General features: G+C 47.7%; 1 pseudogene across 1 annotated transcript; it reads left to right on the plus strand.

The window, feature by feature from the left end:
- The first annotated feature begins 1,641 nt into the window (after positions 1 to 1,641).
- LOC309819303 (protein transport protein Sec61 subunit beta-like) lies at positions 1,642 to 5,377 on the plus strand (annotated as a pseudogene). Its single transcript has 3 exons — positions 1,642 to 1,721; positions 4,481 to 4,496; positions 4,945 to 5,377. The product of its transcript is annotated as a protein transport protein Sec61 subunit beta-like (transcript).
- The last annotated feature ends 16,274 nt before the right edge of the window (positions 5,378 to 21,651 follow it).

Consider the following 21,651-nt stretch of genomic DNA (forward strand, 5'->3'; position numbering starts at 1 on the left):
GATGTTGCTGTACAAGCCAGTCATCTGAAGGATTCTTTGGAGGAAGCTTTCTTTACCTGCTGGAGGACAGAGCAAGATCAATGGGTGGAAGAGCAGAAAGGCTGATTTCAGCTCAGATTGTGGGAAAACCTTCTAGCCATCCAGGCTGCCCAGTGCAACAAAGGTATGGTGTCCTAATGAGTGAGCTCTCCAGCCTAAAAGGGATTTCTCCACCAAGTGGGAGGTGAGCATCCTGGGTCCTTCCAACTCAGGATTCTCACGACTGGGCTGGGTGACGGCTTTGTCTCTTTGACATCCAGCAGTGTCCTGTGGCTCCTAAATGTCACCTAAAAGTTATTTAAAGGGACAGTGGTCCTCTCATGAGAACGGCCATCCTGCCAGTTGTGGAATTGGATAGGAGCAAATAAATCAACCCCATGTTTTCAGGGGAAAGAAGTACTGAAACTAGGGGTCTTTTTTCTCTTGCAACAGATAGTTGAGTTAATCTTGGAATTCATTTATGTCTGGAAAGCTTATAAATTGCTAGATGAGGGCTTTTATCAGCTTGACTTGGAAATCCAATTTTTACTAATCTCCTTGTTTCTTATATCAACGTCTAAATGCCTTTGTTCTTAGCACAACACACATGATAATGTCCTTTAGTATTTTCAGTGACAATGTTCCTTTCTCCCTCCAGAGATGCCTCTTTCTCATTTTCTTGTCCCCTTATCTCATCCTCTCCTTCCCATGACCCACCATCTCCGTCTCAGTCCTCTGCCTTGTCCCTTAACTGGCTATGATGCAGAAATGAAATTTACATTTTAATACAGCTTTTTTTTTCTGTGTACCAGATTGCCTCAGTCCCTGCTCTGAATTTTGAAATTAGATAAATTAAAACTGTTCTGTGTTTTTCTCACAAAAAAATCAACAAAACTGCAAACAGAAATAGTTTGCTTTTTTTTTTACTATCACTTATTAGAAAAGAAAAGTGTGCCTCTTGCAGCCTAGGCAAAAGCCATTCAGTGCAGCCCATTCTCCCCATCTCACGTAGACTCGCCTTTCTCCCCTTAGAAAAGGAACAGCAGAAGAAATAGGGCATTTAAAAAAAAAAAAAAAAAAATCTTGTAAACTTGGCCACTAGATGGCGTCAGTTCATTTCATTAAAGGCGCGTACAGTGCCCCCTGCTTGCGAGCTGGTGGGGAAGCCAGATGAGCAGGGCCAATGCCCGCCCTAGAGGAGGTGCAGTGTGACAGAAGCGCTCAGAACTGTCCCCATCTGTCCCGTTGCCTTAATTCTCTGACCCAGGGCTCTTGGAGTGTGTATCGTTTACTCACCCTCAAAGTGTTTAGCATTCAACACTCTTTCCTTTAAAAAGAATGACCTTCCAGAGGGATGAAAATGAGGGACACTGGCTTCATTTCTTTTTGTCAAGCTGTGTGGCAGGGAGAGAAACCCAGATGTTACTAGTAACTTTCTAAACCAGTGGCTCTCTTTTTCTTTAATATAGCCACTTTAGAATTTGAATATCTGCTTTCTAATGCCAAAGACACAAATATCAGTGGTAAAAAGAAACATGACTTCCCTTGAAACAGGCTGAATAGTCAAACCTGAGGGAACCTCTATCAGCCTGGCAGATGGAGGCCAACATTTGATCCTGCCATATGAAACACTCTTTACGTGGCTTAGATGGGAAATTAGACACCTTCCTGATGAAATTGGTGGATGCCAAGAAGCTGGAGAGGTAACGCTTGAATGACACATTCTAGTACCAAAAAAAGTCTGGGAGACTAGAACGAAACCTGGGATCTTCAAAATTCACCAGGAAGCAACATAAAGTCCCACCTTTGGATTAAAACAGAAAACAATGCAAGTACAAGGTGGGGGAGATGCAAGAGTTTCAGTGGTTAAAGTTCAATGTGAGTCAAGAAAGTGGGATGGAACTACCCCCAAACACACACACACACACACACACCACACACACACCACACACACACCACACACACACCACACACACACACACCACACACACCACACACACACACACACCACACAAACACACACACCACACACACCACACACACACCACACACACACCACACACACACACCACACACACACACACACAGCACACACACACACACACCACACACACCACACACACACCCCACACACACCCCACACACACCCCACACACACCACACACACACACACACACACACCACACACACACCCACACCCCACACACCACACACACACCCCACACACACCCCACACACACCACACACACACCACACACACACCACACACACACACACACACACACACACCCCACACACACACCACACACACACACACACACATACACCATACGACATTTAGGCTACATAAGGAGAAAATGTTGGTGAACCGTATTTGTGATTGTTGAAAACTTTAAAAAGAATATTGGTAACATACAACATTCAGATGAGCACGCCCAATCCTGATGAGGGGCGTAGACTCTGAGAAGCAGTGGAAAGGACTTCATGAGAATGTTTAGCCCGGAGGAGAGCCATCCTAGGACCAGAAGGTTAAAGCTGCAGGGAGACACATTTTACTTCTTACAGAAGAACCACCTTTCTACAAGTGAGAGGCTTCAGAAGGTAGAGCGCTCTGTGGTTGGTGGTGACTGACCCGTCCCTGGAGGTCTCAGCAGAGGTTTAATGGCCTTTGTCATGGATGCTGAAGGGAGGATTCGAGCACGCAGCTGGGGCAACAGGACTTTTAAGATTCTCTCCAATCTGGACTTTGGTGACTCTGTAAGTAGAACAGCTTCTAGTGATTCACCTGGTCTGGGATGGCAAGTACACGGCACACGTACTTCCCATTTCTACCGTTTTGAACCCAGTGGCGCACCCCTCTCCAGGGCTGAACGTGGCCTCATACCTCGGAGAACCACTAGCCAGTTGGTCAGAGCTGCCCTGTCTGGTCCTGCTTCATAGATGAGTAACCAGTTGTCCCGATGGCTAGTTCCCTGCCCAGGGTCACACACCTTGATGGGGGCAGAACCTCGACTAGACTAGCACCCTTTGAATACCATCTCACTTTCTCCACTCACTTTGCTTTCTTGCGCCTTTGCTGGAGCTGCGTCATTCTCTCCCCTCTCAACCACACTCCTGGTTCTTTCTGTTCGGTGGGTAACAGTGGGAGACTGCCTTCTTGCTGAGGAAAAGTGACCCCCACAGGGTGGGATTCTCTAGCCAGCTTTCTTAGCATCTTCCAGACGTTGAGCCCCTTGCCTCAGTGAGAGAGAAGCCATTCTGTTACGTAATTTCCACCTTGACCCCCAGATCCCCACCATTCAGTTTGACGGAAGGATATACTTTGTTATAACTTATTATTTTGTCCTTTGTAAATACAAGATGTTTATAGGAAATGTGTATTCTGAACTCTACCGGCAGAATGAGTCACTGCACCAAAATAGTTCTATTATTTAGAATATGTTAATTTTAAAGGGATCTAATAGGTATTTATTTACATATTCGATCCACATTTGTGTAAAATTATTTGATACTACTAACCCAGCTTCCCGGAAAGTTGCTGCACGTGATGTCTTATTCCAGATCCATAGTTACAATTTAGCATACTGATTAGCCAAATTCCTGGGTTTTAAGATCGAATATAAACGACTCTGCTTTTCGACTCATTCAGGGGTTTTTACCCCTTGGATTATACCTGAAACAGGTCTCTCTGGATTGCCACCTTTCCACCTTGAATATCGTATTTGCTCATGTAATCTGCCATCTTCTCATCCTCAAACATTTGAAGAAGGAATTAGGAGGGTCTGTTTCATCCCTTCTCTTTGTCTTGCCTCATTCCTTAGAATCACCAGCAGGAAGTTGTTCGGGAGGCTGGCTTAGAGCTGTGACGGAGGCAGGGTCCCCTGGCAAGGGCAGGGAGGGGTGTAAGGGAGGTGATGCCTTCACTGCTCTGACCACGCCTCCAGGGCCCCCGCTGGACGCTGCTGGGGGTGGGAGCTCTGGGTTGTCAACTGCACAGCCAGGAGCGAGGAACCCACAGAATACCCCATCCACCCCAAGTCACCTGTACGGTGTCAATTACTGCTTAAAGAGGCGGAGGCGAATTATATGAGTAAATAATCTTTTCAGCAAAAATGACAACTATTTTTGTGTATGACTAATTTATTTTTATTATTGTAAAAATACAATAAACTGGTTTTAAAAAGTCAGCCTTGTTAACACGTCTGTGCTTTCTCGGGCCTTATTCCATTTCTACTCACGTCGCTTCGCACAGCCCTTTAAAAAGAAGAGCCGAGCCCTTTAGAGATCGGTTGGTCTGTGGGACTTTGGCTCTGGGGGTGCCTGGACCCCTAAGAGGACAGGGAGTGCAGGACGTCAGTCTGCTGGTACACTGGTCCTCAACCTCAGCTGAGGAGCTTAAGATAAAATAGTCAGGCGTGTGCACTTCTACAGGATTTCAGTTTTGTTTTGTTTTGTTTTACAGGATTGCACTTTTACAGGTATTTCTTTAAACCTCCCCCAGGAGGCAGAAAGTGTTGGGACCCACTGTGCTGATTCGTGCGGCTCCATCTCTCAACTGGAATACAACTTCTTCCAACTCTCCTCAGGCTGACTTTACCTTGGGCTCGAGCTTAGCAGAGTGTTTGACAAAATCTTTCGGGTTATCTTGATGCCTAATAACGTGAAATACGACTTAGGTCATAAAGCCCATTGAAAGTCACCCTGGATGAGAGAGTCTCTAGTCGAGTGCCTACAGGCTCCGTCCTTGACGCTGACTGCCCTGCAGCAGCAGCAGCATCAGTAACTCTCAGAAAATTATTATTATGCCTCAGATGTGCGTCCCATCCCTCCCATCCACCTTTTCTGCCTGGAAAATCTTCATTTACTCTTTTTTTTTATTGCGGTAAAATGCACTTTACAAAATTCACTGTTTTCATCCTTTTAAAGCGTGAACCTGCATCAGTCTCTCCGGCCGCTGGGCTCCACCGCTTCCCCGCTGTCCACTTCAGCTTCCTGCCGCCCTCCCGTCTTCTGCATGCCCGTCCGACCCCCAGTGGCACTAACGTGGTCTCCTCAGGGCGCTCTCCCAGCAGAGCAGTGGCCGCCCGGGCGGCGAGATCCACGGTCTGGCAGAGGAAAACCCGCCAGCTGCGGAGAGGAGCGCAGGCCGCACGACCCCAGCCGGCACTGGGGGGATGTGGCGATTCTAAACAGAGGATTCACCGGGGCTCAAAGTCGGCCCGGTTCCAGTATTGGTTATGAGTCTTCTGTTCGTCGCTTCTCTATTTATGTTGCACATTTGCGGCAAGTACACGCGTTCATAGATTCAGCTCCATCCATCTATCTGTCATCTGAAGAAGAAAGGAAAAAACCCCAACATATCTTGGACCAAAAGCATGGTGATTTTCTGTTCATGAGAAAGGAAGTTTTCTGTAAGCTGTTTTACAGGGAACTTAATGAGAATTGATTTTAAGGAATCAATTTTTTTTCTACAGCTCATAAACTTTTTAATTCATAAAAAAGTGTGAAATTCAGTGGTATTTAGTACAGTGTGGTGCAACCATTGCCAGAACGTTTTCGTTACCCCCAAATTCCATTTATTCTTCAGCACCCAAGTCAGAAGTCTACCATGTGCCGGACACTGTGCTGAGAACCCTCACACATGCTGTCTTATTAAATCTTTCCAGCAGACCCAGGGAGTTGGAATGTTGCCCCCTTCTAGAAACGAGAACGTTGAGACTCAGCGAGGTTTCGTGTCCAGCTAACACTTGGTGGCACTAGGATTCTACTGTCAGCTTCCCCTAGAGGCCGGCCTGTGTCTTTCCCATGTCCATCTCCCCAGGGCCTGGCGTGTCACATGGTCTCAGCATATATTAGTTCCAGTCTCTCTCTCCACATGGATTCCAATCAAGGACATTAATTGCCCAAGGACTGGATGGGGTGTTTGGCTGTTGATGAGAAAGTGCAGTGCTGTTTAGTTTACCCACACTCAGCACGACAGTGTGAGCGGAGGCTGCATTTGAAGATGTACAGCTGCCCCTGAGAGGGAGGCCACAAGCCCCTGTTCAGGGGTCAGACCCAAGCTGGACCCCTCGGTCTCCAGTTCTGGGAATAACACATCGTATTTAGTTGGCCACCAGGAAAGAGCCCAGAGGATCAGGATGGTGACTGGGATGGTGACTGGGATGGGGGAGGGAGGATCTGGAGGGGTAACTGTCTTCAGCCATCTCCAGGCATCTCTAGGGACAGACAACAAGATCTACCTCCAGCATATCAGAAAGAGAAGGGCCCGCGAGTCAGACTTGGTTCAAAAATAACGCGTTCCTGTAATAGACTCAGCGACAGTGACCCTCAAGTAAAGAGTGATCAACGATATGCAGAATCTTTAAAAAAAAAAAAAAAAAGATACAAATGAACTTATTTACACAACAGAAACGGAGACTTAGAGAATGAATTTATGGTCACCAGGGGGGAAGGGTGGGGGAAGGGATAGATTGGGAGTTTGGGATTGACATGTACACACTGCTATGTTTAAAATGGATAACCAACAAGGACCTATGTTAAAAAAAATTTTAATTAAATGAGTAAATAAATAAGAGTGATCAGGAACATTTGGGCAGAGGGAAAATCTGAACATGGCCTGTACTTAAGATGACACAACTGAATCCACGTAAAACTTCTTGGATGTGAAGGTGGGGTTTGGTCGGGCAGGAGTACACACTGTGGCAGTCCTAGGGATGAAGGTCACAAGGTCTGCAATTTACTTTCACATGGGGCGTCAGTAAAATTGTGTGTGTGTGCACGTGTATGTGGAGAGAGAGAAAGAATACGTGCAAATAAGGTAAAATGCACTTTGCTGAATATTAGTGAATATATAGTGAAGGGTATGTAGTGTTCGTTACATTATTCTTCTCTGAGGTTTGAGATTTTCTAAAGTAAAAAGTTGGAGGGAATAAAGTACAAAAAGAGGACAGGGGAAGGGAAACTAATATTTTTGGCAGCAGCCAGAGCCAGTCCTGGGTGATGCTTATCATCACTGAGGCTGGGAAACCCTAACTTATTGAGCACCTACTATGTGCCAGGTGTCCTCTAGGTCCTTTTACATCATTTAATCTTCAAGACAACACCTTCAAAGCAAACACTTCATTTTGTGGCCATTTTATGGATAAATAAATTGAGATGCAAAGAGAATACAGCTGGGAAAACCAGGTCTCAGCCAGATGAGGAAATATTTTGATCACACAGGTCCTAAGTGGCTGAGGAAGTCGAACACATATCTGTCTAGTCTCAAAGCGTGTGCTTGTTCCTCTGCGTGGCACTGCCTCTCCACAAGAACTTCATAAATCCATGTGCAAGACAAAAACTCCCTAGAAAACTAACTTAACCCAGAACTTACTCCCTGAGCAAGTAATACACATTACAGCAGATGTTGTTGTTGATCATTGTGGCCTCACAAAGATTCTCATGCTCGAGGTGGAGTGCCCGACAACAGTGGGCAGCACACTTCTATGATATGTACACACAGAGACACCCACAGAGACACACAAAGACACACACACAGACACAGGGACACACACAGACACACAAAGACAGACATACACAGAGACACAGACACACACAGAGACACACACAGACACATACAGACACACACACAGACGCAGACACACAGACACACACATACCACTGCCTCCAGAGAAAATGCTTCAAGGAGACGCCTCTACTTCTCTGTCCTGCTTTCATATGTGGATTCCAAAAACGTGTTCTTCAGAGCCCAGAGTCAACCCTGTTTGGAGGCTGGCCAGGTGGGAGGGGGAACAAGAGCAGTGGGACCCAAAGGATCAAATGTGCTTGAACTTGATACCAGTATCAGCCTCTGCCTCGCTCTACCGGTCAAAGCCGATCACAGGGAAGGGAAATCCGCAGATCCCTCCGCCTGCTCCTGCCCTCTGAGCTCTGTCTCCTCAGATCCCAGGCATTCTCCCTCGGGATTCACTGTGCATCGCCAGGCTTTGAGCCTCCCCAGTTGTGACAGCCGTTCACGCACTCGTTCCTGTGTCCGATGCTCTGCTAGCACTGAATACGCAGCAGCGCAGCCGGAAGACTGCCCTCGGAGCTTACGTTCTAAGCAAGGATGTAGACAACTCGCGTGTGCTCGGCACGTCAGGCGGTGGTGTGTGTTGGGGCAAACAGCCGAGCTGAGAAGGTGGAGGGGCAGTGGTGGAGACGGGCAAGGGGTGTGACTTTAAATAGGATGGTTGGGGCGAGGGAGAAGCCGGCCACGTGGATAGCTGGGTAAGGGTGCCGGGCGAGGAGCGTGCCGGAGTCGAGCCCCCATGGCGCACACAGGGTGTTCAGGAGCACTGGGGGAGCGGGGCAGCACGGGAGAAGATAAGGTCAGACCCTGGGAGCCAGGGACAGGCTGTGGATTCACCGTGAGACAGAGGAGAGGCCAGCCGGGGATCTGGGCAGAGGGGTGACAGGATCCGAGTAAGGCCAGCAGCCGGACGTGAGCTGCCATTTCTGCCCTTGCAGGAGCTGTGCCCCAGACACGTATTTTCCTGGGTTAAACCACGGACCTTGGAGGCAAGCTGAGAAATACCATCTCAATGAAAATGTTGATTTATGAAACTCCACTCAGTACAAGGTAACAAGAGCCATAAAGCCCTTCAACTTTCACTTAATAATTCCATGCCTGGGAATTCATCCTGAGGAGAGAATTTAATAAAACAATGTTTTCCCAGAGTGTCTTCAATAACAATTCTTTTCATTTTGTGGTTTCATGTTAATAATAATCTTTTTTAAATTGGCATGAACATGTCATTGTAAGAGCTGTGTGACTGTAATGAGATTGAACATTCACCTATGCTTAGAAATTTTGCTTTATCTTCACCTTTTAAAAATTATAAATAGCACTGCCATTAAAATAATTGTGCATTAAAAAAATATAGGCACGGGACTTCCCTGGTGGCGCAGTGGTTAAGAATCCGCCTGCCAATGCAGGGGACACGGGTTCCAGCCCTGGTCCAGGAAGATCCCAGATGCCGCAGAGCCACTAAGCCCGTGGGCCACAACTACTGAGCCTGCGCTCTAGAGCCCGCGTGCCACAACTACTGAAGCCCACGTGCCTACAGCTCGTGCTCTGCAACAAGAGAAGCCACTGCAATGAGAAGCCCGCGCACTGCAGCGAAGAGTAGCCCCCGCTCGCCGCAACTAGAGAAGGCCCGCGTGCAGCAACAGAGACCCAACACAGATAAAAAAAAATATATATATATATATATATATATAGGCATGAACCTATACACCACGTCTAGTTGACCACCTTACGGCCCAACAAGGCCTTTTGTTTCCAGCCCTGGAACCAGGTAGTGTTACATTAATTGTCATGGGCGAGCTAATACGTGAAGAATGGAGTTGAATTCAGCAGTACAAGGTTTATTCATGCCAAGCAAAGGCCAAATTATGTCACAGACTTGCTGTTTGAAGCAAGGACCCACAGTAGGGTGGGGAGACAAGAGTGCTGAGTTACTTGTCATTAATGCCAAACCCAAAGGAATTTCCACCAAGCACCCATGCTGTGAGTGGCAAATGAGTTTCAACAAAGCATTATCTATCGTATCAGTGATGTTGCCTTTAATTCTGTTTGTTCTGAAATCGTGTTTTTACTTAATTGGCAGTTTCATTTTGATTATGTAGTTCTGTAAGAGTTATAATCCCTCTACTTAGATTCATTTTTGTAACATTGTAATTAAGCATTATTTAATTCAACATCCCAGGTGAGTGAAACAATTATTTTCCTTTACAAGTTGTCTGAAGTTACTCAGGCATGAGCAACATTGGAATAACCAGTAGCTTGAAGCATCAGACAATTGAAAACAGCTGTTCCAATGCTGATCTGCTGATCACCTACTCAGGAAGGACTGGCTGCTCCTTGGCTGCAGGAGGGGCCTGGGAGAGCAATCTAGGTATCATTACCTGCCCCAGCCTATTCATGAAGGTCCCCAGGTCACCAGGGCTTCTCTACAAGCAGGCCCTGACAGATTGGTCCAGCAAGGATTCAGGAACATTCAGTTCATTTATGCTGGTGGTGACCACACTCTGGGGGAAACAACAGGCAGGTCTGGGTCCAGAAAGTTCTCCAGCTCCCAGGCTCAGGGCACCCACCCTTTATCATCACTCAGGCTCTCTCCCAGGTGATCTCAGTCATCATCTTCTGGGCAACCTCCTTCCACCACCTTTCCATCTTCCCTGCTCTCCCAGCAGCAAGAAGTCAACATCCCAGTCTCTTTTGCTCCATCCCGACTCTGTGCCGAATGTCTGCTGAGTGAGACGTCCTCTGGGACCACGTATGTTTGCCTAAACCTGTTGCTTTCATACTTTCTTTTCCTACCCGTAAAGTATAATGTGACAAATATTCCTAAGTCTTAATTCAGTAAATGTCCTTCCAGCTCAATGCTCCCCAAACCCTAGTAATCTGGGGCTTGAGGCAATCACCTCTAAAATACAGAAAAGCTGAATTCTAGCCAAAAACTAGAGACAGCTCTAACCATTTTGACAAATCATGTCAACAGTTCTTACGGGAATAGGAAATCCTCCTCACAGAAGAACATATCTTTTAATGCCAAGCTGGCATTCACTGATGCAATTCAACGAATTCAACATCCATTCCATTCAGCATCCATTTCCTGGATATTTATGATACGTCAGGAGCTCCAATATCTCAGAACAAAACCTTGCAGAGACTCTTGTCATGGGGCGAGGGAGACTCCAAAGAGCGATACTCTTTGATGTTTTGGTAGAAAAACAAATCTATGAGCTAAACACTGGGTAACTTTGCCAGGATTCGTCACTAAAATAGTTTAAATCTTCTGCTTGAATTTGCAATGGATGGACTTTTTTTCCTTTTCTGTAGTTTCTAAGGAGAAATTCCCAAATCTCTTGTGCTAGAATTTGGGGAGTGAAACAGTCCCTGGAGTAGACAAAGCTTTGCTCATGGAGTAATGTCTCTATCTTGTGGCCATTCTGGGTATTGAGAGTAGATTAATCTCCCTCTAATTCTGTGACTTGGTACAACCATGGATCGAAGATCTGGGAGAGAACTTGAGAGGTCCTCTAATTCAGTCCCCTGCCTCCACACAGGTAAGGTTTCTTGGCTCCATTATTTTTTTACTGTAACAGCCCAGAGAGGTTATGAGGCTCAGCCAAGGTCACACAGCTATTAAGCACCTTACCTGATAGTCCTGCAATCCTCTTGTCACTTTTTTGGAAGAGGAAATCTTTCTTCAAACAAAATCCTACCAATTATAAAACAGACAAACACAGAGGTGTTCTGGTTGAAGTGGAGATGGGCTACCCCTGCCAGCCCCTTTCCTCAGCAAACTTTGAAAAACGTTTTCTTATATCAGGGGCTGCTCCCCTGGTAAATCAATGTGGAAACATTACTGTAGAAACCTGGGAAAGATCCCTAGGAAAATAGCATTCCATCCTGAGGTAGTTTATTATTTGAACAGTTTTCTACTCTGGCCAGATAAAACCCTTTTATTAAAGCACATTCTCTTTCTATCACGATTATCCACAACTCTTCATTTTTACTTCTCCCCAGAGGATCTCTAGGTTGACTTGTTTTCAACTGCAAGTAAATGGTTTAAACCTCCTATGACAGAATCAGTGGCCATACTGGCCGTGGGTGTGAGGGCAGCAGGAATGCATGTGGGCTTGCTCCACACCAGGCCCTGGGCCAGGCTCTGTCACGTGAGCAGAGCAGTCTGAAGCAGTGAGATGATTCTATTGGAGGCAAGAGCAGAGGGCGGGGCGTGAGGAAAGAGCAGCAAATTCTGCTGGGGAATGAGGGGAAGCTTTCTTTTACCCATTCAGTCAGTGGTTCAATAAATAATTATCAGGCTCCTTCTCTGTGTCAATCCTTTCCACGAGATGGAGATTTCCGATCTCAGCCGTCTCCTGGTTGTAGTTGGAGATGGGCAATAACAATGAAACAAAGAGGTGAATAAGATAGCTTCTGATCATAACTGGGATGTGGGGAGAAATGATAGCGTTCTGACCTGAGGGGAGACATTGGGGCCTAGTCCTGAGGTGTGAGGAAGAGGTGGCTAGGGGAGGAGGATCCTGGGGCAATCCTGTTGGTAAGCCAACAGGGGGTATCCCAAGTGAGAGAAATCAGAGAAAGGAAGATACTGCCGGATATCACTTATACGTGGAAGCTAAAAAAGCCAAACTTGTAGAAACAGAGAGTAAAATTGTGCTTTCCAGGGGCTTGGGGGTGAAGGAAAAGGGGAGATGTTAGTCAAAGAGTACAAACTTCCAGTTTTTGGGTTTTTTTGCTGGAATCTTTAAAAAGCAAATCCAAGACATTGAATCACTTCTCTGGTAAATACCTCAGAATATGATTCTAACAGTTATAAAGATTGTCTTTTATTAAACATAACCACAATACCATTGTCAGAACAAACCAAATTAAAAACAATTACTTAATATATTATAAATGTGTGTATTTGTCTGTAAACATTTTATTTTCAAAATAATTTCGGAACTCCAGAATACTTATTTTAAATTTCAATGTCTTATTCGGGAGTCTCACCTTAAGATTGTGTCTGGGAGTAAAATAATAGGTCAACAGACTTAAAAGTTACCATTGGATGGAGATTATTAAATAAATAAGTAACTAGGTAAATAAATAAATAGAGAATTGACCATTCTTTATGCTGAAGAAACAGTATAACAATATGAGATCAGTAAAATCATAATGCTAATTTATTTTAAAGACTATTTTTCCATTAAATATATTAAATATATTTTAATAAACATTTTATAATTTAATAATTCTATTAAATAACATTATTTACTTTTATTAAATAAAAATAATTTCTATTAAATATATTAAATTTAATTTCATATATATCAACCAGAATGCCTCTGACTTAACAGAATTAGTTTTGGTTTTGTATACAAATACCATAGTGTTTGTAGTATTTTGTACCTTGCTATTTCATCAGAACATTTTTCCATATAATCCCCTTTCAGTGGCAGAAAAAGTAGCCATCTGGGAAATGTGTCATAATTTATTAACTGAAAAAAATATATTTAGCTATTTCCAATGCCTGGTGACTGAAAACGACATCTCATATCATGGTGTAGTAAACGACATCTCATATCATGGTGTAGTGTCTGTGTAAGAAACTCCATTAAAGAACAGGTCTTTCAAACCCCTTTGAAGATAACGGAGCAGGAACAGCATGTGTGAAGCCCGCGTTCTGGGGAGGAGTTTGCTGTACTCAGGGATGCAGGAGACCTTTGTGGCCAGAGCATGGAGCCGGGGCAAGATTGCAGCCCAGGCTGAAAAGATGGGCAGCAGCCAGTCCACGCCAGGACCCTTCCTGTACCATTCACCTTAGGGAGAATTGCTTTGAGTATATGCATTTTCTAAAATGTCATCCTAAAAAACATATCCTCCATCTCTGTGGAGAGGCACTGGATTTTTGCTACCTTAATTTACTGTCTTCACTAAATTAATAAATGGAGCTAATAAGGAATGTCATTAAACATAGCTAACTTCAATAGCAGAAGTTAGGAAGGAAAGTAGGCCAAATGTGACATGTGAACATTGCTCATCTAAACAGTTCAATTTGGGCAATTTCTTTACGCCCACGCAGTTGTCAGGATATTGTCTGGATCTTCAAGAAAAAACTGCAGTAGACACAGGCAGAGCTGGAGTCTTTGTGGCGACATCTCAGTTAGCCCTCCACAGTCACGAGACAGATTCTCACCACGCACACACACACGCGCGCACACACACACACACACTCACACCTACAGGTAATTCCCAGTCATACATGGTGCAGCACCAGAGCCCTTCCCTTAAAAGCAAACATAGAAAACAAAGGTTCCTACAGAGTAATCGTTTCACTTTTCTCTATAAGTGATATTGTAGCTTGAGTCTAAGAATCTGCATTTTGTAGAAAAACTGAGAAAAGAAATGCCAACTCAAAGTCACTTTCCATAGCCTAGAATATCTGCTTTATGCTTTTAATCTACCTGGAGACAGAATGTGTCTGGAGGAGATTTTCTTTATTAAACGTATGAAGGTGGTATTTTAATACGGTATTCCCATTTTTTTTTCTCCCTACCCTTGGGCAGATACATTCTCCTAAAATAACCAGCTTATCTGCCTGGGTTTGAATCCCAGCTCTGTCTCCTACTAGCTGTGTGACTTTGGGGAAATCACTAAACCTCTCTGTGAAAGGAGGATAATAATGATAATGTCTATCTGATAGTGTTGTGAGGATTAAGAGAATTCACGCATATAAACACATAGAACTGTGTCCGGCATGTAACAGTTTCTTAAGCAAATATTTCCAATTATTATTATCATTCGAGGTCGTATTTATTTCAAATTAGCTCATCTTTTTTAAAAAAGACACAAAAAAACTTTATCTTAATTACAATTATGACACATGTTCATTATTAAACATTCAAACAACACAGAAAAATATAAAGCAAATAAAAGAGTAAAATTCTCCTTCAGAGAAAACTGCTGACTTTGAGCATCCTCGCAGACAGTTCCTGAGTCTGTATACACACGACACTGACACCGGAGATAATGTTACATGCCTGATGGCCTGGGGCGCCTCCGGGACATCTGTCATGGGAAGTGCTTCCTGCATCTGTGAAAACAGATTGGTGACCTGTCTCCAGGAAAGCAGGAAATAACACGGCTCAGGCCAGTGGTTCTCCACCAAGGGCGAGTCTGCCCCTCAAGGGGACATTTGGCAATGTCTGAAGACATTTTTGGTTGTCACCATTGGAAAGAAGGGGATGCCACTGGCATCTAGTGGGTAGAGGCCAGGGAAGCTGCTAAACATCCTACAGTGCACAGGACAGCCTCCATGACAAAGAATTATCTGGCTCAAAATGTCAGCCATATCTGGGAAAATATGTATACATATAACTGATTCACTTTGTTATAAAGCAGAAACTAACACACCATTGTAAAGCAATTATACTCCAATAAAGATATTAAAAAAATAAATTAAAAAAAATGTCAGCCATGCCCAAGTTGAAAAACCCTGCTTTTTTTTTTTAACATCTTTATTGGAGTATAATTGCTTTACAATGGTGTGTTAGTTTCTGCTGTATAACAAAGTGAATCAACTATATGTATACATATATCCCCATATCCCCTCCCTCTTGCAACTCCCTCCCACCCTCCCTATCCCACCCCTCTATGTGGTCACAGAGCACCGAGCTGATCTCCCTGTGCTATGTGGCTGCTTCCCACTAGCTATCTATTTTGCATTTGGTAGTGTATATATGTCCATGCCACTCTCTCACTTCGTCCCAGCTTCCCTTACCCCTCCCCGTGTCCTCAAGTCCATTCTCATACAGAGTGAAGTAAGTCAGAAAGAGGAAAACCCTGCTTTTAGGTTGTTTCATTTCTAGGAGATAATAAATATTATAACCCAGAGGGTCAGCCACCTAGAATACACTGGTATGGTTGTGCCTGTAGTTGAACTTAACATACCTCCTTACTGGCTTTCAAAGAGCTCCCATCCCAGCCGGCCCTCACTGCCCCAGCCGCTCCCTGATCTGCAGACCTTCCCGGGGTCCAGCACTAAAGGGTTGACACCAGGCGCAGCAAAAGGAAGGGGCGCATCCAGGACCAGGCCTCCATCTCTGCGGCTGCAGCTGTTCTGATTAGCCAAGGCCCGGCCTGAGCCGCTGCAAGAGATTTGGGCCTTCCCCTTGGGTAACGTGGGAGAGAAACCCAGAACATGAGAAGCTTTTCATTCACACACATTGAAACACTGAACCATTTCTTCATAAATATTTCCTCTGATTATTATTATTATTGGTAATATTTACTTCAAATTAGCTCTTTTTTAAAAACTGAAAAGACCTTTGCTTTAGCCTGATTAAATGGTAACACATGTTCACTATTAAACATTCAAAGGAAACAAAATTTTCTGAGTGTGGTGAGAATTTCTGCTGGTCGTAGCTCTGCTAAAGGGTGGAGAAGCCCACCTCTCCGAGCACCGGGGAGAAGGAGAGGTTAAAACAGACGTCGTGGGCTTCTCTGGTGGCGCAGTGGTTGAGAGTTCGCCTGCCGATGCAGGGGACACGGGTTTGTGCCCCGGTCCGGGAAGATCCCACATGCCGCGGAGCGGCTGGGCCCGTAAGCCATGGCCGCTGAGCCTGCATATCCGGAGCCTGTACTCTGCAACGGGAGAGGCCACAGCAGTGAGAGGCCCGCGTACGGCAAAAGTAACCCAACAAAACAAAACAGACGTCGTTCACTGTCAGTCATCACGACATGGAGGGCCATGGAGGAGGGGAGTCTCCCCACAGGTCCCCAGCATGCAGCAGCAGATCGGATGTGTCCTGCACGGCCTGCCTTTTGCCTACTTATCCTCGGATGGGGCTGGGAGCCTCTCCTGTTCCTCTCAGACCTTTGAAACGATTCTAGGAGAGAGACTTCAGCAGCCAAGAGCTGGGAAACTGCGCAGGGAATATCTGATTATTCCTAAGTGTTATCTTGAAGAGGAGATAAAGAGGCTTTGTTGAGAAACTTTCCTGCTGGTGTCGGCCCCTTGGAGTCCTGAACCTTCTACTCACTGCTCTAGAAAAAGAAACTACTAAGTACTTCAGGTCCTGCCGAGGAGAAAAAGAGTCCCGTGATCTGTGGCCAGAAATTCCTCTGAGACACATGAAATCAAACTGTGCGTGCTGTTTTGCAGATGGATTGAGGTTGAAATACTGTGGTCGCATTTCCCTGGAAATGAACTTGGGAGCAATGGCTGCATAGCATTCCACTGTAGGGATGGAGCATACTTTATTTACCCAGTTGTCTGCAGATGGATGTTTTACTAAAATCACTACAGAGAACAGCCATATAATTAAATCTTTGTGAGAGAGTTTCCTAGAAGTGGAATTGCTGGGTCCTGAGCTCCAGAGCCCATGCCCTCGTCACTAGCTATCCTTTCTCAAAGATAGCGAAGACCCTTGGATGGGGAAAAAAGAGAATTTTAAAGAAATCCCAAAAGACATGTTCCCACATGCTCTGAACAAGGTTTGCCCCAAACCAGAAGCCCGTGGCTGCCACAATGACAGCCACACCACCCAGCCTAAGCAGGCCGACCGGCAGCTGGGTCATCCCAGGAACCACTGTCTCCCCCCGATGGTGGAGCCCAGTGCTTCTCTGAGGTCTGGAACCTGATGACACCAGAGATGACAGGCCCCAGACAGGCTGGAGCAGGCGGCTTTACCTGGTAGGGTCTTCAAGGTCCGGAGGGAAGTCAGTTCTGCAGGCTTCATCGTGAACCCATCTCCCCACCCGCCCCCGCCCCCCAGCCCCCCTCCACCTGGTCCCAGACTTCCAGGGAGTCAGAAGGAAGTTGCTGACCTGTCCCCTGGGGGAATAATTGTATTAGTGATAAGGTGGCCTCTGGCGGCTTTGTCAGCAGATTCAAGGCTTTGGGCTGAGTAATCCTTTGGTGTCTGCCCCAGCAGCTGGTGGTCACAGATCGGGAGAGACCGCCCCCCCCCCGTCCCCCGGTCCCCCCCACCCCGTCCCCCGGCCCGGCTGGGCTGTCATCTTTTTCCCCAGCACGGTCACAGCTCTGGCTGGGCCTGAACTGCCAGAGAACCGAGGGCCAGGATGAGAAAGGAGCTCGGCTGGAGAGCCAGCAATGACATAGAGAGCCAACATAATAAAGTCAAAACCAACAGTGTAAGAACAAGCAGGTCAAACACTGTCGGTGTCTTTTATTCTAATGGATTTATTTATTTTTTATTCTATACCCACTCCAGAATACCAGGAAAAGAAGGACAAGTTAAAAATGGACTTCTGTCCGTTAAGTGTCTTGTGATCCACGTGCCCAGCTGGCCTGAAACCTGAACCTGACCTTGGAATCTCCCACTGACTGAGGAGAGAAAGTTGACCTGGCATGAGGTCAACATTAAGGACAATATCTGGCCCTGGAGGTGCCTCTAGAAAGAGAGCAGTCGGGGCAGACTACCTGGAGGAGGTGAGCCCTGAACAGGCCTTGAAGGATGGGATTAATTGTGCAGGGAGAGCAGGAGGGGCAGGGCAGCTCAGATGGAGAACAGCAGAGAAAAGACCCTCCAGGGGAAAGAAGTCCCCTCCTTCTCCGCTTCCTCACTCAGCTCTCCCCTCGAAACCTCCTCCCCATGCCTTGAACTCCTTCCTCGCGGTCCTTCCCATGCACTTGCTCAGAGGAACCGAGCCTTGGAGCAATCCTGGTGTCCACCTCCTCCTCCCAGCCTCTGCCACCCTGCTGGGGGCTCCAAGGAAAATCCTATACCTGCCCAGACTGTCACCGTCTTTATTCTCAGCTGGGACTCAGAGCTTCCCCCAGAGTCCCTCCCTGAGTCCCTTCCCCAGCGTGGCTGCTTCAGACCTCACCTGTGCAAGGTGTTCCCCCCAGCCTCTGCCTTCCGGCCCGGCTCCCTCTCACCTTGGACTGTGCTAACGCCTGCGGTGTCACCTCCTCTGATCCCACCACAACCCCCCCCCCGGGGGCACTAGCCTACCTAGTTTAGAGAGGAGACAAAGAGAGAGGCAGAATCATTTGCTCACACAGCCAGGAAGATGTAAAACCAGGATCCGAGAGGAGGTCCGCTGACCCGGAGCCTGCCCTAAGCCCTGGGTTCTCTCATTCCTTCCCGGAGACCCCTCTCCAGGCCAAAGCCATCCCTCTACCTCTGCCCTGTACCCCCCAGGCTTGCTTCAGGGATCCAGTATTCGATTCACACCCCGTCTCCAGCTTTACTCTCTCTCCCCCTGCCTCTTTCTCCTCTGTGTCTCCCATTATAAAAGGAACTTCGGTTCTCAAATATTTTTCTTTTAATATCTCCCTCCACAGGAAAAAAATAAATAAATAAAAAATAAAACTTTCTTCAGTGTCACCCTTCCTACAAACCCCTTAGCTCTGTCTCCTTCTCCTCTCAGCCCAGGGCTCTGCTTCCAGGTCCTCCCCACCAGCACCACCAACCCAGGGCCATCTGCTGTCCCTTCGTGTGGAATGACTCTGGCCAAAGGCGCCAGCTACCTCCTGCTGCTAAAGCCTAGCAGAGCGACTGCTCAGACTCTTCTTGGAGTGCACCGTGGTACAAAGCGGGAGTCTGGGAATCAGACACAAGTTTGAAACCCCCATCTCCATCCCCAACCTCCTCCACCACTCTGTAGCTGTGTGGCCTGAAGGGAATTGCTTAACCTCTCTGAGACTCAATTTCCTGATCTGTGAGTTGAGGGTAATAATGATAACTCTTTATAGGGATGCTGTGAGGCTTGGATATATTGCCAGCATTTGTGGAAGCACTCTTCTTGCTTACTTTCTCATCCTTATTATTGGGGATACAAACGACCTCAAAGGACACTTGACCTGGTGGAGGCCTCCATCCTTGAATCCTCCCCCAGCCTTTGCTCCCATGACCCACGCCATCCCGATTTTCCCTCTTAGCTCCTCTGCCAGCGGATCCCCCTCAGCCCAGGCTTCCAGGACTAGAGGCCGTCAGCTCAGCCTTGGGCACTTTCCTACCGCACAGGGTGCCCCAGGCTGTCTCTCAATCCCGGGGCTTCAGGGAGCATCTCTTTGCGGAGAAGTTGGGGATGGGTTGGTTGGGGGCGTGTGGAGTTGGTCCGGGGGTATCTGTGGGTGGAAGCTCGGGGCAGAGACGGAGGCAAGGATCTGATGTGAAGTGGTCGTGGAAGCCACAAAGGTGTGCAAGTTTACCCAAGCGGGGAGAGTGGAAAGGTCTGCTGGGGCCCTGGAGGTGCTCAGGAGTTCAGAGCGGGAGGAAGACAGTTCCAGAAGAATGGAAGAGATGAGCTTCGGGAAGGAGGGATGGGTCAATCGAGTTCAAGGAGACGCCCTTGGATTTGGAGGTTAGCTGGAGCAAGACACCTTGGCCATGGAAGGTCCCGAGGGCCTGCCCATCAGCAGAGTGGTGAGGGCGAGGACAGAGGCAGAGAAGCCCAGGTGAGGGGCCTCAGCTCAGTGGCCTCGATCTTCTGAGGCCCCAGAAAGCGGATTACCCTGCAAAGCCCCTCAAGCTGACTTTCCAAATCCCCAGTAGTGCTTCTCTGTCACAGGGAGGGTTAACCCCACTTACAGAAGGGCGCTGCACCGCCCCCTCTGTCCCCTTAACTCCATGATTCCTTCCAGAAGTTTCACACTGTCCCTCCTCTCCCTCAGGCTCTAAGGCTGGGCCAAGCCCTGCCCCAGGCTCACCCAGAGGTGAGCCCAGTTCTGCCGAGGATGTGTGGTCCCCTCCAGACCAACATGGGCCTTTCTGCTGCGGCCTGGGCGTGGGGTGGGAATGGGGATGGGGGCCAAGGGGTGGGAAAGGAATGGCTGTTTGCCAAGGCTTCCTCTGGGATCTTCTCCACAGCCCTGAGAGGCAATCAGAATAACAGCCCCCATCATTTATTACATGCCTACTAAGTGCTAAGTGCCAGGCCCTGGAATGCTTTGAGGATCATCTGACTTAGCTTCCCCAGCTACCCTCCAAGGCAGGTACTTCTGTCACCCCTTTTTACTGGAGACTGAAGCTCAGACGGGTTAAAGCACTTGCTCAGGGATGTGTGGCTGGCTGTGAGGGAGCAGGGATTTGAACTTGGGTCTGTCTTGGCTGTCTCCAACCACCCTCGGGGTCAAAGGAAACACAAACGCCTCCTCCCACCTCCCCAGCTCAGAACCGTCACTGGGTTCGAGCTGGGAAGACTGGATCTGGGGACACTAAGGGACCAGCCTGCCTGGAACTGTGAGGACAAGTCAGGGAAGGGCTGGGAGGCCGCCTGAGAGCCCATAGCCAGGCTCAGGGGCTGTGTCCTCACCCCCTCCAGTCCTGCAGGAGACCCTCCACGGGGGGCCCAGACCCCACCTGCAAGGCGGCCTCAGACCCTACCTTGGACCCATTTCCACATGCGATGGGAGCTGCCTCTGTGCTGGGCGTCTGGGGGCTGCTAGCCTTCCAGGAGTGCCCAGACCCTCAAATCCTGGGCCCCAAGCCATCCCTTATGAAGGGATTAGGTGAGAAGCGCCGGGGCAGAGAGCAGTGCCCGCAGTGAGCACCCTGTGTGTGGAGCCACACCCAGACACACACACATCTCGGCCACACACTTGTCCCCAGACCCCTACGGTCCTGGGGCCAGTGGAGTCCACACCTCTCTTCACGATTTGATCAGCTTGAGAGCACAGGGACCCGGAGACACTGAGCATCCTGGGAGCCGGTGTGGGCGCAGCAGGCCCGAGCGGCTCCCGGGGGCACCTTGGTAATGCTGCAGGTGTGGCTGGTTGATCCCCTGCGGAGACAGTAAAGATTAAGAGGATCATAAGCTGCCTCCAGTGCTGCCCCGGGAGAAATCCCCCCAAGCCAGAGCTGCTGCTCTGAGGGGAAGTTGGGGCAGCTCCTGAGTTTAGACAGAGGGGTCAGGAGGCAGGAGCACAGAGAGGAGTGACAAGGAGACAGAGACAGAGGGAGAAGTAGAGATAGACAAGAGACGGGGGCACCGACAGAGAGACAGAGGATCAGAGAGGGAGGCAGAGGCTGGGCCCGGCTCAGCGATCCTGAGGCCTCTTAGGCAGGAAGGCGGAGGCTGCCCTGGGACCAGCCAGGACCAGG

The sequence above is a fragment of the Grampus griseus genome, assembly GCF_964374135.1.
Source record: "Grampus griseus genome assembly, chromosome: 2".
Taxonomy (NCBI): domain Eukaryota; kingdom Metazoa; phylum Chordata; class Mammalia; order Artiodactyla; family Delphinidae; genus Grampus; species Grampus griseus.